The sequence below is a fragment of the Uloborus diversus genome, chromosome 1, assembly GCF_026930045.1.
Source record: "Uloborus diversus isolate 005 chromosome 1, Udiv.v.3.1, whole genome shotgun sequence".
Lineage (NCBI taxonomy): Eukaryota > Metazoa > Arthropoda > Arachnida > Araneae > Uloboridae > Uloborus > Uloborus diversus.
This window is the reverse complement of record NC_072731.1, coordinates 206,418,479-206,436,257: the sequence shown is the minus strand read 5'-3', so window position 1 is coordinate 206,436,257 and position 17,779 is coordinate 206,418,479.

Sequence of the window (17,779 nt, the reverse complement as noted above, 5' to 3'; positions counted from 1 at the left end):
AAATGTCAAAGTTGAGGAGAAAATATGCAGCTTTCAGTAGATTTTAAAATTTATATGTTTTTTAAAATTTTATTATATTAGATAAATAAGCATTTATAAACGAATTTCCTGTAGTAATAAGTAACTAATATGCTAATTTTCATTTACTACGCATTGCAATCTGTGTATATAAACCAAAATTAAATAGGATCAAAAAAGTGTCATGAACTCAATTGAAATTCATATCTAAATTATAAGAAAAAAATATCTCCTATAATAAGGTAAGCTAATTAAATTTTAAAAGTTATAAGTGAAACATTTTTAAACATAATTTCATTTTTGAAGTTTTCGAAATAACTATTTTTATTTATGACAGGTTTGCCTTTTCATGTTTTTCTGTAACTGCTTTTCACTTTATTTAGAAAACTGTTCCATAAATCTGTAACGAACATATGTCAAGCATTTTTCTTCCCAGAATAAGGCTAACATTGATTATTCTAAACGTACTAATAATATTAAATCATTTCTATTTCAAAGCGCAATATTTGCAAAAATGTAGACTGTAAGTCATGTTTTCCATATAGTGTTTTAAATATGCCATGCATTTAAATAAGTTTTGTATTAAGAACATGTAAAAGAATAATAATATATATTTTTATTATTTTTTAAACTAAATTAACTAATTAATACTAAATATTTTGCATTCAAATACTAAGGGAACATCTCACATTACTTCTGTAAATAGTTCTGGTCATTACAAAGCTGCAATAGTTTTTAACTTACAGTAACAATGCATACACCAAAATTGAAACAGGTTAAATTTCACCAAGAAAACAGTTTTTCTAATACGTTTTCTTTCTAATTTATACTACGACTGTATATTTGCCACAATTTTAAATTAAATTATCTGAACGTGTTGCATTGAAAAAAATGTTGAATACTAAAATATTACTATGCACTCTGTGTTAACGGTGGCTTCACCGATAAAACGGATGGAATTCCTTGTTGAATTTCGTTTCTCTTATAAAGTCCAAAAATTTAACAATGTTTCGTTCCGTTATTTCGTAGCTTCTTTTTTTTAAACGAACACGGACGGAAATTTGTGCCACAAAACTTGAATTCCAGCCATATTTCGGAGCTTAATCGCGTAGTGAAGTTAAAAATCTTTCTTTATGATCAGGCCAATCCACGTTTTAGACAGGTATCCTACGGTGGAATCTATTAAAGTTATAGATGGAAAAAGTTACTAGAAGGAGGATTTACTCCTCAACCAATTCCAAAGTTGTAATGTCCAACTTTTTCGAAAGTAAATTCAATGTTTACAATTTGTAATATTAGAATCTACGTGATAAAGGGCTTACGTTGGAAAAATTATGTGCACTATAAAGAAAAGGGAACAATCTTCGTGTGGAGTATATGTTATTTTGCTTGGTCTTTCTGCCAAAAACTTAAAGCAAAAATATCTTAACATGGCGTGAACAATTGATAAGATCTAACTTGTATCTAACAATTTGGATCGCATGTCGTTAAAGAAGCAAATTGTTGGCTGTCAAATTAACTAGTAGAAATTTGGATGGATTAATGATCATCACAGCAGAGCGTATAAGTAAATTTTAAACAGCCATTTTACAGCCACGACATGTGGAGCAAACAGTAAAAATGAAATGACAGCAATATGCTTAAAAATAGCGATAAAGGTAAGCAATAAAATTAAAAAAAATGCTTTCAATTAAAAAAAAATGGTTGAATTTTTTCATAAATAACGCATCATTCCCGGTTATTCCTAACTCTTTCACGTATCGCTCTGGTCATCAATGCTACTTAGACTATAAATTCCACCCTAACACTTACTGTAATCATCAAAAAACCTATTTAAATTTTCTAATTTATTAATATACTTATTTATGTAAGACTTGAAAAAAAAACATATGTATAGAAATTATTATTCGTAAAGTTGCCATATTTTGAAATGAATAACAAAATCAATTTAAAAATCTGATTTTAAAATTCATATTTAAAACGTTAGTCAGATTACTACTACACTATTTTAAACTCTACTGAACGCTAAGAAATGCAGAATGTTTTTAAACATCTTCAGTGTCACGAACATAAGAAGAGAAATGTATGTAGTGATTTTAAAACGACCTAGACAATTGAATCGAATGCAAAGCGTTATTATTTTTAAGGGAGTTAGCATAATTGTTACTCTTTTCTTAAAAATGAGATTTGATAATGGGTTTTGCAACAACAGCCTTTAGTCAAATTCTTTCTTTTGTTTAATGTCCTTTTCACAATGATAGAACAAAGCAAGTTAAACTTTAGCATATACTATAGTAGGGGAATGTGGAGCAAAGAGAAATAGAGGGCCAAACTGAAAGTTTGAAATATTTACTCATTTTTGAGCCATTTATCTGGTAATATTTTAACTACGCAGTACTACATGTAGCCTATTTTAGTCAGGAAAAACTTATACTTCCAAAGATCAAAGCATATGATAATACAGGGTCTGTTCAACAAGTATCCTCAACGGAGCAGTGGAGGGTGCTCAGGCAGGTCGGCCTCAGTAAAGAGGACCTCGACAATTCAGACGCACTTTAATGCAGTCGCTTGCGGGCATGCGCTGTGACAAGAGGTGGATTTTTGTGACATGAGATTTTTTATGGTGTCGTCATGCCAGCATGGAACGCTGTGAAGTTTTGCTTTAAACTCGGGAAATTCGCGTCCGAAACCCTTGAGCTTATTAAACAGGCTTATGGGGATGATGCCTTACTAAATTAAATAATTACAAACTCAGAAATTCTTGTGCGGCTTAGAAAAATAGTTTTTGAGTGGCAGAAAACGTTTAAGGAAGGCTAAGAGCTCGATGAACACGATCACTGCGTCGGACACCCGACGACCGCTCGAACCAATGCCCGGGTGGCCAAAGTGAAAACAGTTTTGGACCTTGACAGGCGTTAAACCATCGCCCTTATTAGTGAGGAGATCGACCTTCCTGTTGGAGCCGCCCACATCATTGTAACAAAGGATAAGGAGAAGCTGTTGCCGAAAGTCTTGAGCGAGGAACAATAACTCTATCGGGTGAAATTTTCGTCTCACCCTTCCTACAGCCGAGACCTGGGTCCACCAGACTTTTTCTTGTTTCCGTGAACGAAACTGGAGCTCAAAGGACATCAGCTCGACTCCATTGATCCAGTTTAAGAGGTGACGGCAAAAGGTTCTCAACAGTATTCCGGAAACCGACTACCAGCTGGTTTTTGACGTGTTGCAGACGCGCCGAACTAGGTGTATCGATGCAGGAGGAATGTATTTTTAATATTATTAAGTAATTGTAATGCTACCTGCAATAAATTTTGAATTTTGGAATCACTCCCGATACTTATTGAACATACCCTGTTCATGCATTTTTTTAAAAACTGATACTCCCATGTAACATTTTGTTGTAAGTGAAAATTTATTTCAATAATTATGAAAAAAATCAAGCTTATGTAATTGACAATTTAAGTACTGATTAAGACCTACTTATTCTCGGTTATTTATGTCATGTTAAACTTACTTTTATTGTAAAAGTTTTGTACAGCTTGTCAGGTTCGTGATGGGAAAATGGATAGAGCAAAGTGAAATAGTTTACTTCATTTATTTAGTTATTAACTATTTAAATCAATTACATATTCATTTTTGAATTAATTTATTTCTATTCCTTCATTTAGTCATTAACTTATTTTCTTATTTATTCACTCATTTATTATTATGATGCAATAAATTATTTATTTATTCGTGTGTTGTTTCATTATTTAGTCATTTATTTATTAAGTTATTTATTTACACATACATTTGATGAAAAAAAAATAAATAGAAAATATAATATCTGAAAAATGTGTTATTTTTCATGTTCTCCATAAAAAAGTAGAAGTGAAAATTTCCCACTTTTTCTAAAGGCCAATTAAGTGCCAAATAGGGGAGGGGGGGAAATGCAAGATTTATTGTGAAATTCATTAATCTGGCTTTACACACTATAATTTTTAGAACAAATTTCCAGTTTCTTCATTTCGAAAAAATCATATCATCTTAACTATTTCACTTTGCCACACTCCACTACATATTCACATGAAGTAACTAATTTGGTGCAAAAGTCGGGCTTAATTGTAGCGACAGATCTGGGACGGAAGGATTACCACCTTTTTGACATAATAATTGCGTCTTTGAAAGGCAAATGAATTATTTAATGGGAACCCCGCCATTTTGTACCGCGCTTGTCAGTTAATACATTTAATATAAAAAACAATAATTTCAAAAGGTTGGGGGGGGGGGAAACCTTTCTTGAATAAGAAATTCCTTGGGGTTTCCTAATCAACGGTACTGAACATGTTACACTTAAATTATTATTTTCATGATAAATATTAGCTGATAAATGCGATTGCATTAGTATAATATACGAGAAATAAATTCTTAAAAATTAGACTAAGAAAATTAATTTTTACGAGCACTGCTGAAATATAATTTCGCAAGAGATTTAAAAAGCTTCATGGAAATTTTACGGCTCAAAGGGATTTTTTATGCCTGATCTTGTAGTTTTATTTTTTCTTCTCTGTACAAGTAAGTAATTTCCTTTTTCAGTAATCATAACCATTTTTAGAACCTAAGTACCGCTTTTACTGCTCGTAAAAGGCTGGCACTTGGAAGCGTTCTAACCTTCGAACAGGTAGATTTTCTGTGCTCGTAAAAATAATTTCAATAACACAATCTATATCTGTTTCAGTCCGAAATTGCTTCGAGGAGGATCATATTTTTCTGAGTTCTTGTTAAAAAATGAAAATGCTCACTCTTCTTTTAATGTCATGAACTCAGTTAATTAAAGTGATTCATGATTGGAGAGTGTCCGCCATGAAATGCAAATGAAGAGGATATGGGTCATTCTCCAGAAAACGTAACTTTTGAACGCAAATATTTTTAAATTTCAAAACCCTTTTGTTTTATTTATTTTTTTTTAAAATTCTTACATGAAAGTTTTACCTACTAGAAGTAACCATAAGCAATGGCAAAGCTAAGTTCCAATTATTTTACTCATAAATAATAAAAAAAAATGCCTTGTTCAAAAAAATAAAAAAAACTTTTAGTATTTAAAAATCGAGACCAATTTAATGTAAAAGTAGCAATTTCGTTAAATGTGCAAACAATCCGTTATTTTAATGATTTGCATGAAAATAATATTAAGCTCTCTTAATTAAAGTGCGGTTTAGGTAGTAGTTTCAAATGTATGTTAAAAAATAGTATTTAGTAAATTTGAGCATATACTGGCAATGTATAAGTTTTATAGAATGTCTATCATTGAATTATTTCTCCTCATTTATTTATTTTCACTTCAGAAATAATGACATTGATAATAGTACAGTAAAATTAGGCCAAAAAATGGCCAAACCCAAACATCCAAAAAAAAAAAGTGAAACCTGTTGCAAATTACTTCTTACCCTTCCAGCAAGAAGGGGTAAAAAGTCCCAGCAATTTGCGCGTCGGGTTTTGGGGGGAAGGGGGGGGGACAAATTAATCCTCTATTTAAATAAAAATAATTTCTATTACTAAAAAAAAAATTCTCAAACCTCGTAGAAACAACTCTATAATAGTAAAATAATAAACTCTAACAGAAAAAATTCTAATTAACAGGGGTGCACAGGCGGGATGGGAATGGGGGGGGGGGTCATGGAGCAGTTTTGCGTCATTGGAATTTTTAAGGCAGTATTTTCAAGGGGTATTTCTTTGTTTTTTGAGGGCTTTTATTCTTGATGGATACTCCGTCACACTTAAGGGGTGCACCTTCCCTTTTTTTGGGGGGGGGGAGGGGCCCTGAATTTACATTCTAAAATAAACTATTGCAGTGAAGTTCACGAAAAAATTTCCCTGATTTAAACTTTTCTGAAGTACAAAATGCCACACAATGATATAGTAATGTCAGAATGATAATTCTAAAAGATCTAAGCGAGCTCATTAACCAAATTATTTGTGACTGGAGTTATTAAACTGTTTAGAGCGCTGGAAAACAAAATTCCTGTGCAGCATAAAAAAAGTCCAAATTGACCAAAGTTTCCCTACTTCTTCTTGATTAACAAACTTCAACTATTCTACAATCTTTTGCCATCACCGTAAGGGGGGACAAACCGAAATTGCCAATAGTGAGATGGGCAATGCTGCAATTCTGCACCCTCTAAGTCGGTGGGGGTTCTCATTTGCAAACGCCGAGCTACCTCTCTTTTACGCAGCTGGTTATGTGAATTATGCTAAATATGCGGACATATACTTTCAACACTATCTCAAACTTTTGAGTACATTATGCGATAAAAAAAAATTTGATCACATCAAACATCAGCTATACAACGATCTAACTCAGTGACAAATTCAGGTGGTCTAGAACCTGTAGTGATTCAACGATAGAACAAGTCTGGATGAGAGCAATGAGCAATACAACAATAGAATGCTAAATATTTACACCTTTTTGTCTCTCAGTCTGGAAATCACAATCCGTTTCTAAAGCCCCCAAAAGTTCATCCCTCTCAAGTTGGTAGTGGTATCGCTCGCTGATGATAAGGTGAGTTGCGATTAGACCTTTAATCTTCGGGTAGTAATATCAAAGGATATTGAAAGGCAAACAATTTTGTGGCATTTCTTTGTAAAGGAGGTAAACAGTTATGTTTTAGCTTCTGTTAGGAGAGTAGTTACTATTGGTAAAGATGTGTAAGCCCAAACCATCTTTTGCACCGAATGGTATGAAGAGTAAAGATGGAATAACAAAATGTTAAAAACTTTTGGTACGAGTTATGCGCTGATCCTCCATTAGTATTCGATGAATCTGGTTTCAGAAGGAAAGAAATCTTGTATAGTTAAAGTGCTATTATCTGAAGCAAAAGGTTCATCCACCATCAGAAAACGAACAGCTGGTGTCATATATGAGGCAGTGAGAAGCAAAGGGATGTAAGTGGACACTTTCAAGTTTTGAATAAAAGGCGTTTAAAGATAAAATCCTAGGTAGGTTTTCATTGATTTTCTTTTCTAAATTATGCTGTATAGAAGCAACTACCAGGTCTACTAGTACCATCTCTTGCCTCAACGTAGAGGAGAGGTTCACCAACCATTTGTACTGGTTATCTCCAAATTTTTAATTTTTCCACTTGCATCCCTTTGCTTCTCACTGCCTCATATGTAATAGATGGAAGATACCTGCTTGATCATATTTTTGGTAATGATCTGTAAACTTCAAGGAAATGTGCCAGCAATGCAGTGTATAGGTAATTTGTAAGTATGGGAAAGCTAGTGTCATTTTTGATGGGTGCAAAGAAAGCACCACAGAAATATAATCTGCGTCCTATTACAACAGTCAAGCCTTCTGCTCTAGAAGACTTTCTGCGTCTCAAATCTTGTGCTTGCTCTGAGGAGTTCATTGGATATAGTGAATGTTTGAAAAGTCTGAAAGTGGACTGAAGTGCTCAATTATATGCACAAACTGTGTTAGACATAGCTGCAACAATAACGAGTTTGCTGAGGATCTAGATTCCAAAAAACATCTTGATAACGAAAACTTTTTGTTAGAAACTTAGGAGAAATCATTTGAAAGCAAAAAAAAAGTTCAGCGTAATTTTTCTGGCCATTTAGTCAAATGTGCACCATTAGAGCGGATGGGGGAAAGGATAATACTTTAGTATATAATTTCGTTTTGGGAGGTGAGCTACTGTTCTTATGGAGTGGACAGTCCTGATTTAATGCATTTTTGATTTGCATGAAATAATACTTCTACTTGAAATAAAAGGGAAGGGGGGGGGGGGGTGAGGATTTATTTTATTTGGTGGAGCGGGGGGGGGGGTGCTGTAGCTTTGAGAGGAGGTGCATCATCGATCTTGGAAAATGGACACACTCGATTTCTAACTTTAACTTAGCATAAAATGTTTCCATATGAAACGTATGGAGAGCGGTTCGGGGGTACTGCTTCGTTTTACGGGGATAGGGGGGATCTGTAGCATTGGTGCGTTACGTCATCCCTCTTGGGGGTCAAACACCTTTAATTTCATGCTTTTAAATTTAGTAAAACATAATATTCTCACTTTAAATTTACTCTAAAATTTCTGGAAAAATACCCAAAACAGCAATTTTTAGATGCCCCCCATTCCAAAACCCGACGCACAATTGGGTGGGACTTTTTACCTGTTCTTATTGGGAGGGTAATAAACAATTTGCACCAGGTTTAGCTTTTTTTTTGGATGTTTGGGTCCGACCCCTATTTTTACTGTACTATAAGGTCTATCACGGAGGCGAGGAATTTTCCATTAATATAGGCCTAATAGATACATTTTTCAGGGATTTTTTTTCTTCGTTGCTTCAATCTGCACATGTTAAGCATATGAAACTATTTTCACTTCTTTTTTTACATTAATTTGCATCTCTTAAATTCATGTTCACGGAGGTGAGAAGTCAGAATAACCATACTAAGTTTTTGAAGCAAAATCTATCTTTTTGTTTTTCGACTAAAATCTCACAACTTCAACTATAGCTGAAAATGAACGGGGGAGCTCCCTTATATCATGAAAAATAAAATTTGATGTCATTACTGCCACGTATTAATGAGGGATGGCATTTTGTGTTTGGATAATGAAGGTGAGAATTTATTGCGTGTTCTTGTCCTACTAAAACGTACTAAAACACAAAATTAACAAATTAAATACACTTAAACAATTAGTATTTGAGACACTTGTGAAATGAACGATCATTAAAAAAGTATACACTTTTGATTAAACAAATTATTAAGCAATATAAACAGCCACACAAGGTGTGTGACATGTCACGGGGGTGAGAATTCACATGTTGTGAACCAAAAATATACTAAAATAAATATTATCATTAAAAAATGGTTGGCAGGTTTAAATAGATATATTTTTGATGAAATTGAAAATCAATGTTAAATTAATTATTCCTCAAAGTTTTTACTGTAAAAGGTGTGTGACAGAAAAGTTACACTTTTTGACGAATGACCGATCTACGTTATAAGTGGTCTGGTTAAATACGCAAGTTGCACTATGAGTCTGGTTGTCTCCAGTTCGTTCATTCAACAGGCTAATTTAGTCGTGTCTACTATTCGAGGAGTTCCATTTCGCCGTGAGAAGCAGATATTCTTTTGGTTTGCTGGATTTCAACCGGCCATTCTGACTCTAGTTGGGAACGAATCGTCAACAGTTAATGTAATCTTCATTTAACGAACTGCAAGGAGACCAGAAAAGTAATGTTACATTTATTATTTCGAAGAACAAAGGCTTCTTTTTTAATTTCAGATTTAATTTAAAGCAATTATATTCATTCAAAAGAAAATAAATACTGAGTGACTCTATTCAGTTATTTGCTAGCCGAGAGGTGGTATTGTAAATAGTGTAATTAAAAGAAAAGTTTTTTATTTAAAAAGTTATCCGTCTCAATTTAAAATTAAGCTAAATTGAACGGACAAACATCGTACAATGATGAAACAGAAAAAAAATCCTCTCAACTTCTTCAAGCAGTTTGGCAGTACTTGTTTTAAACGTAAAGACGATTTTTGGAAAGACTGCGTTTATGTACGTCTAGGTACGTCATGATCTACTATGTATTTCTCTATTATAGTATATTCCATCGATTACTAGAAAATTATTAAAGTGTGCGAGTCTTTTTGCCTGCCAAACAGGATATTTATGTGGAAATTTTCCTTTAAATTTTATCAAAAAAAAAAAAAAAACAATTATAAAAGAACAATTGTGCACATCTAGGGGAGAGGGGCCGATAGCGGGTAGGCATTATTGTGCCCCCCCCCCCATGGTGTGTAAGCGGCGATGCATACATTTGTCGTGTTTACATTAATGCCCCGGAATTTTAATCAGTCCCAGCAAAGCAGCAGTGAAGCGACATGGCGAAACCAGTCTTAAAATTCAAAAAAAAAAAAAAAAAAAAATACATTTCTAAGAAAAAAGAAGTTTTGTAACTTGTGATTAGTCGAAAACTAGCTTTTTTTTATTGTAAATAATATTACGTTGTTCTGACAACATCCACCTACAAACTAGTTCTCACAATGCTGATCCCCAGTCGAAATTAGTAAAAGCAATTGCATTTGTCACAAGCTATTTTTGATTAAATTTATGAAATTCAAGTAATATTAAAAGGATGAAAAGTAATTTCCTTTGTTTCTTTTTTAATTTTAAGGTTACAATAATTAAAATAAAAAAGTGCCTTCGGACAAAGTGGGTCTTGCAAAAAGGGTGCAGGATTTAATCATATAGTTAATTATAATTTCTTGACTCGTGTGCTGACTTTGATTTTCTATTTCAATAGGATAAATATAACTTTAAAACGTTATTTTTTAGGATGACCATTAATTAGTCTATTAATTTAGTTAGTTATTTCTTTATGTTTTATAAACAAATATGCTGACTTTAAATTGGATAAGTACAACTGTTTTATATTCTTTTTAAATCAGTTGCTCGTCAACTATTTTAGTCGTTTATAACTTCATATTTGACTGGCAAATGTACCAAATCACAATTAGTAAAGCTTACCCGCTTTGGATTCCCTGGTAGGGCAAAGTTTGAAAATAAATAAATATTGGGTTTGAAATAATACAAAAATCAGTTTTTATTTTGAAGTTCAAGAACCCTGTTAGGAAAAAAAAAACAGAATTGTTGCGATAAAAATCCAAAAACTACAATTTTTGACCCTTCTTCGGAAATCTTCCCGCTTTGGGCCATCCTCTCCTATTTGTAAAATATAATTATACATATATGAACAAAGTATTGATTGATTTTTGTAAATAAAATATTTTGATTATAATGTTTGTTTCTTATATTTCCCTCAGTTTCAAGTATGTTTCATAAATTGTTGTGTGTGGGGGCACAAAATGCCATGTTAATGAGCGAACCATAGGATAGTGATTTCAAGTGAATTGAATAACTTTTCGCTATTGGTCAAGGTGAAAAGAAGTGAGTAAGAAGCTCACGTATGCTTAGCTATGGATGTGTGAACGATTTTTATACGTTTAAATTTGAGTTTTTACCTTTTTGTTTACCTTTGAAGTTTTATCGTTTTATTGTTCTTTAAAATAAATGTTTACGTGTGGATTGCTTCATGTGATGAATTACAACACTTGCACGAACTCTGTCACTACAGCGCGGCATTGGAATCCCGCTTTGTGTATTTCTAGCTGTTCTATCATACAAATGATACATATACTTTCTTTAAGAATGAGTTTTAAAATTATTTTAAATTTAAAACTAATTGATTTAAGTTTGTCAACATTATTGAAAAAGATAATTAATAGTTTAACTTGGAATACACTGTACCATATAGTATCCAGGAAAAAAGAAAGAGGATAAAAATCTGCTTGCTTTGGAGTATTGATTTTCTTCTAAACCATCTTTACTTAACTGGACTTGATGGGTAATGCTCTAACTTTCTTCAAAATGCCACTGAAAGAAACTTATTTATCACTTACTGACCCTATACGATATAAAAACCCTTCTTAGTTTAGAAAGATGTCTCTATTTTCAGTTTTATGGTGGTCGAGTCTTTCTTTTTATCATCAACCCATTGAGAATGAAATTTAATACAATAAAGGTGCTTTCTCCTCTTTTTTGGAAAAAGAAGGAAATAGACAATTTCGCTAAAAAAAAACTTTTTGGCATTTCAAAGAATATATATATATATATATATATATATATATATATATATATATATATGTGTGTGTGTGTGTGTGTGTGTGTGTGTGTGTGTGTGTGTGTGCGTGCGCGCGCGTGTGTGTGTGTGTGTGTGTGTGTGTTCATTCACAATCTTTGCAAAAACAAAGTGCAAATTTTTGCCATTATGTATCTCTTAAATTATATTTTATAATTTGTTATTTTGGTTGTTGTAGATAATGTATTTTTAGTTGTATTGAGTTAATGTAACAATATTTAATTTTTTGTAGACAATCTTACGTTTAGAAGTTTTCTAAAGCTTTCAGAGGATCCTTATTCTTTTGATTTTGTGGTACCCTTTAAAGAAGTATAGTTACTTAACAGCACTCTAGACTGTTTCCATATTGATGCCATTAACACTTTGCGACACTTCTTGTCTCTTTCTGGGGCACCACATGGTGCCTACACTAACGGCATCATTTCTGACATTTGAACGAGTGAATTTATAACAGAAAAATGCAGCAAAATCTGCTTTGAATTAAGGATCTCACTTGTATTTAAGAAAAAAAATAGCAAAAACCATTTTTTTTTAAAATTATACTGAATTATCTTAAGATACGCGAAGCCTTAACTCCTCCATTCACAATTGACATTGCATCTTTATAGGCGTGAGCAAATACAACTATTTATGCGAACACCGTAAAAACAATTCAGAAACGTTCCAGGAAAGTAATGGATATATTACGTGACTCGTTTCTGCAAGTAACATATCTTGAAAAAAAAAAAACAGGAATATTTTCCACTAAAACTCAGTAACCTTCCTGAAACTATCCTGAAATCTTCCTGAAGAATTTAGAGATATTCCTGGTTAAATCAGGCCTTATCTCTGTAACAATCAGAGAAGATTTTGGTAGGTTTATTATGATAGTTTGACCCTTCCTGATTTAACAAGAAAGCTCCAAGAGCATTATTGCAAACATAGCCGAAGCTAATAAAGAATTGCAAGTAAATATCAACAGTCTAACTCGTCTGACATTCTTGCAAATCTATGGAATCCAGGGAATTATTCGCATTCATTGGGAGCATATTCAATCTGGACGGCCGTAGTTGAACTGAAGCCGATAGACTTAATAAATAACACGCTGAGTTGATCTTCAAACTGGGTTTACACAGCAGTAAGAAGTCTGCATCCGTGCGAATTACAGCAATTTAGGAAACTGTTTGACAAATATACTTGATTTTCACAGGAAGTCCATAAAAAACTGTGAAACACCGAAATATTCCACGAAAATAATCAGTAACATTTCGGATTCTTTTTACAGCGTACACTATGAAAACGATTCAGAAACGTTCCTGGAAAATAATATGCAGCTGATGTACACAATTTCAACCAGTAACATTTCTTGCAAAAACCAGGAACGTTTTCCGATAAAAGTCAGTAACCTTTCTGAAATATTGGAAAATCTCTCATGTTAAAGCCAGTCAAGAACCTTCTAAAAATTAAATTCTTTGGTTAGAACTTCCTTGATTTACTAAGGAAGCATTGGAGCAACCATGGCCAAAGCCACACGAAAATTGCGAGCATAAACCAAGTATATTCCTTGCCTCGCTGGACTGCAGCTATCCAGTGACATGTTTGCTCCCATTGGGAACTTAGTCAATCTGGACGGGCTGTAATCAAGTTAAAGCCTATGCACTTAATAAACACACTCAGTCAATCTTTAAACTGGTAGCAAAAAATATCTTTCGCACCAGTGAGAAGTCTGCATCCGTGCATCTTTTAGCAATTCAGAAAACTTTTTTGCAAAAATACTTGATTTTACGGGGAAATATTTGAAAATCTCTGGAATCCCGAAAGGTTACACGGAAATAACCAGTAACGTTTCGGAATTTTTTTACAATGTAAGGTGACTATACGTTCCGTTTCGAACGAGGTTTTCAGATAGCTGCTTTGTTGCTTACCACTCCGGATTAAATGTGGCAAGTTAATTGAGATAACTGAAAGACATTTTCAGCTTATCGTCATCATAATCAGCGATTATTTACTTGTACGTTTCACTATTAAAAATGTTTAACAAATGTGCTTAAAATTTACTGGACATTTATCTTTTTTATTTATTTAAACGATAATAATTTATTGATTCAATTTGAATAGTTATTAGTTTGTGAATTAAACGTGTGCCTTATTTGGAAACAAAAGGTACGGGAACAATGTTTGACATGTCTGTTTCAGTGTTGCAAGGTAAACCTTGCGTCGTGTATGATATAGAAAGGTTTAAATTTTTTATGTAGCTAGTATCTCCAAACAGTTTTTAACTACTAAATCCTGCTCCGAGGAAACACGTTTTTTTTTTTTTTTTACTTTTCTTGCATCTTTTGTCATCTATTAACAAACATGCTTATTTTCTTTGCACAGAAAACGCAGCACAAAAAAAACGTCTTTTTCAAACATTTTCCCTAATAACTGTGGCAAATCAAAATAGCGTTTCTTCAAGTGTCTCAAAAACTCATTTTTGTCGATACTGCGGTTAACCAGAGTAAATCAAATTTTAATCAATTTTTTGTACGTTCAAACTCTATTGCGATCACAGAATATTCATTTTGTTGACCAGGTTTTAGTTAAAAGTCGAAATCCGATTAAAAATTTTTAAAAAAAGCTTTTGAAGTAAATATTGAAACATGATACTCAGATGATGAAAATCTTTGAAACGAAACGCTCTTGCTTGAATCTGATTTTTTTCTAAAACATATGTGGGAGCTAGATATACTGATTGGTAAAATAACTCAGTTTTATTTCAGAAATTCTACTTTTATTTTATTCAGTTTAAAACATACGAGTATTTATCGGTCTTAAATTGTTGAATTGTTTTTATTGTATTTTGAAGGGATATTAAATATTCTTTCTTCGTTATGTTCACTTATACTATAATTATTTTACAGAAAAAAATGACTGTCAAATCAATTTCTGACCAAAATAAGAAAAAAAAAGGGAAATGACTGAATTTATATCAAACCATAACAACTCCGCGCAAGAGAGTTTTCATATAGCGTTTAAAGAAGCCAGCTAATAAGCGTTTCAATTTTCGCCTAAACATTGCAAATGAGTGAATTTACTTTATTAGTCTTAAAAAATACAATGGGCACATTTTAGAGACATGGAAAAGAAAGAATATTAATTTATCCAATTCAAGTTGTACTCAACTGAAACATTTTTTGAAGTAGACTTATTCAACAATAGGAGGTAACAACTCCGCAGCAAAATACTTTTAATACCTTTAAAAGATTATCACTTTTGTCAAAATAACTATTTTGTTTAATTTCAACCGGAATATTTTGAATACTTTAATGCACATTCCCAACACTTTATTAAGTTTCGTCACAATATTAATACTTTAATCTCATTAGATACATCAGTCTCATTAATTTTTTCGGGATATTGTCATGTAATTCGTTGCCTATTAATTAAAATGTGCCACTGAATTAATCAATGTGATTGTTGTGTGAGCGAGTAAAATCCTTGGTCCATATAATACTACTTGACTAATTACTTTGAAACAATGATACTGTCTTTTGATATTTAGGTATTTCCATCTGAATTATTTTGTATTTTATGAAATTATTAAGCTAGAAACATTTTAAAATAATTACTTTCTCATTTGTTTTCATACTAAAGCATCATTTGTTCTTTAATTAAAGTGAAAAATATTCAAACTTTGTAGTTTTAGAAATTTTGAAATCTCCCCTCCCCCCCTCTCTAAATAAAAATGAGTATATGCCTTTAGAAGATCAGATACTCAAAATTAAAAATGTTGCTTAATATAAATATCTACTTTTTTTAACCTTTGCAATCCTAACCGAGTCCCCCAATGCAAAAATTGTTCCTGCTGCATTTTGCAAACAAAAACTATCAAGGAAGGAAACCCCTTTTATTTTTATAAATTTCTCTAATGCTCATTTTTTATTTTACTTTTTCTTCCTGTGCCTCTCTGGCACGAATAGTAACATGTAAGTAGGGAATGCGAGGCAAAATGAAATAGTTAAAGTGACTGACTTTTTTCAAAATGAACAAATTGGAAATTCGTTTTGAAAATTAAAGTACATAAAAAAACATTGTATTTTATAAAATAAATTCTCTTGAACATTATTTTTAATTTTTAGCAGTCAATTCGTGCCTTGAAAAAATAGTGGAAAATTTTCAATTTTTCATGGGGTATAGCAAAAAATAAAATATTTTTCTAATGGAATATTTTTTATTCAAATATGAAAATTATTTTTATCAATTGACTCCGTAAATAAAATGTTGACATAATGAAAGAAAAGATAATGAAACACAAAATGACTGAAAAATTAACTTATTTACTGAAAAATTAAATAAATAAAATTTTTCAGTAAATGTGAAGAAAGATGAGTGAGTAAAGGAGTGAATGAAAGAGAAAATAAGAGAGTAAATGAATAAAAACGTGAATTACTCTATGAAGGAATGTAAATGAATTAATTAATAAAGGAATACGTAAGTAGTTTTGTAAATGGTTGATTGAGTAAACGGAATGAATATTTCACTTGGTCCCATCTACTTTGCACCGCGTGTACTTGACTAATTGCAAATATATATATATATAAAATACAAATATGCATTAACTAACTAAATACTGCACCAAATATTAAAAGGTCTCAATTAATATTTGAAATGTTAAAAACAAGAAGTTTATCATTTTATATTAACATAAATAATTGTTGACTTATAGTAAAATATTACAATATGAATATGATTTTTTTTTAAATTGCCTGTGTTATCACTTTGGCAGTATTTTTTATTGACTAGAATAGGCTTTATGTGCTCCTACATAGTTAAATTATAACCAGATAGGTGGCGCAAAAAGAAGGGTGAATATTTGACCATTTCACTTTGCCATACACTTCGCTACTACAACTAACTCTACATTACAACCCAGTCCTTGAAGTGATACGCGTCAAAAGCTAAGCTAATCAAAACATTCGCCTTATAAATCCACGTGAAAAAGGCGTTGATTTTTATCGGTGCTTGTGCTTTCATAGTATTCGATCATACTCAAATGCCAGCACTTTTCAGAAATGGCTAGTATGATTTGAATCTCCTTCAAAATCTGTAGTCGGTCAAAACATGAAAAACAAAACATTTTACTAATTGATCATTTTTCCCCCTTAAAATCCGAACGTGGAATAATATTGTAAAGATTATTCTAATTCTTCCTCGATAAAATCTCAACTTTGCTACAAAATTTGCACATTATTCTTATAATCTTTATAAACAAAAGCTATAGATTATATGGCTTAAAGCTGTGGCTAAATTGTATGCTAAAACGCACTGAAATTTTACAACTTTAATGCGTTGGTAGTTTTAAAATTTGAAAATGTTTAAGAGTGTTTAAAAAGAAATCCTGTTCCCCGATCTCTACTTATAAATTTCCACTTGCATGCTAAAAATAGAAATAAAAAATCAACTTAAAAACACTGAATTGAATTACACTGCAGATAGCATAATGATTACCATCATTTTTCTGTAATACTTACACTCGTAATTGCGGTTTTAGAACGTAGTAATTAGTTATACTTTAAAGCAAGTATTGCAAGGAAATGTCAAGTTCTTGACTGACGAGCATAACTTATGTATGCGCAACATGTGCTAACAGTGATTAGCAAAATATTTAGCTTTAACTACAGCATCGCTAAAATGCTGCCAGCACTGGTTTTAAATTATCCTTAATTATTTGAAGGAACTGATGCTATATGAATGATCGTAGAGTTTGTTTACTGAAATTGCTCTGCTTTGCTAATTATTTTTATTTTTAAAGCACATAATATATTAGTGTTCTCATTTGCATATAATTGAATCGTTTATTTCAACAACAAGTTCTGTCTAGAACTAGACGAGCCTACTTTCCTGTATACCCATACTGCTTTCTAGTACCTGATCAATATTCTCAAAAATAGCTGAAGTCGCAAATTTTTTCAAACATATTTTTAAAATACTTTAAGCTGATTTCTAGGAATAAATTATTCTTCACTCATCTAAAAAAATTAGATGCGTAAAAAAAAGAAGAAAAAACGAACAAATAAAATAGCAGCAATTTTTAAACAAAGCAGCTAATACACTT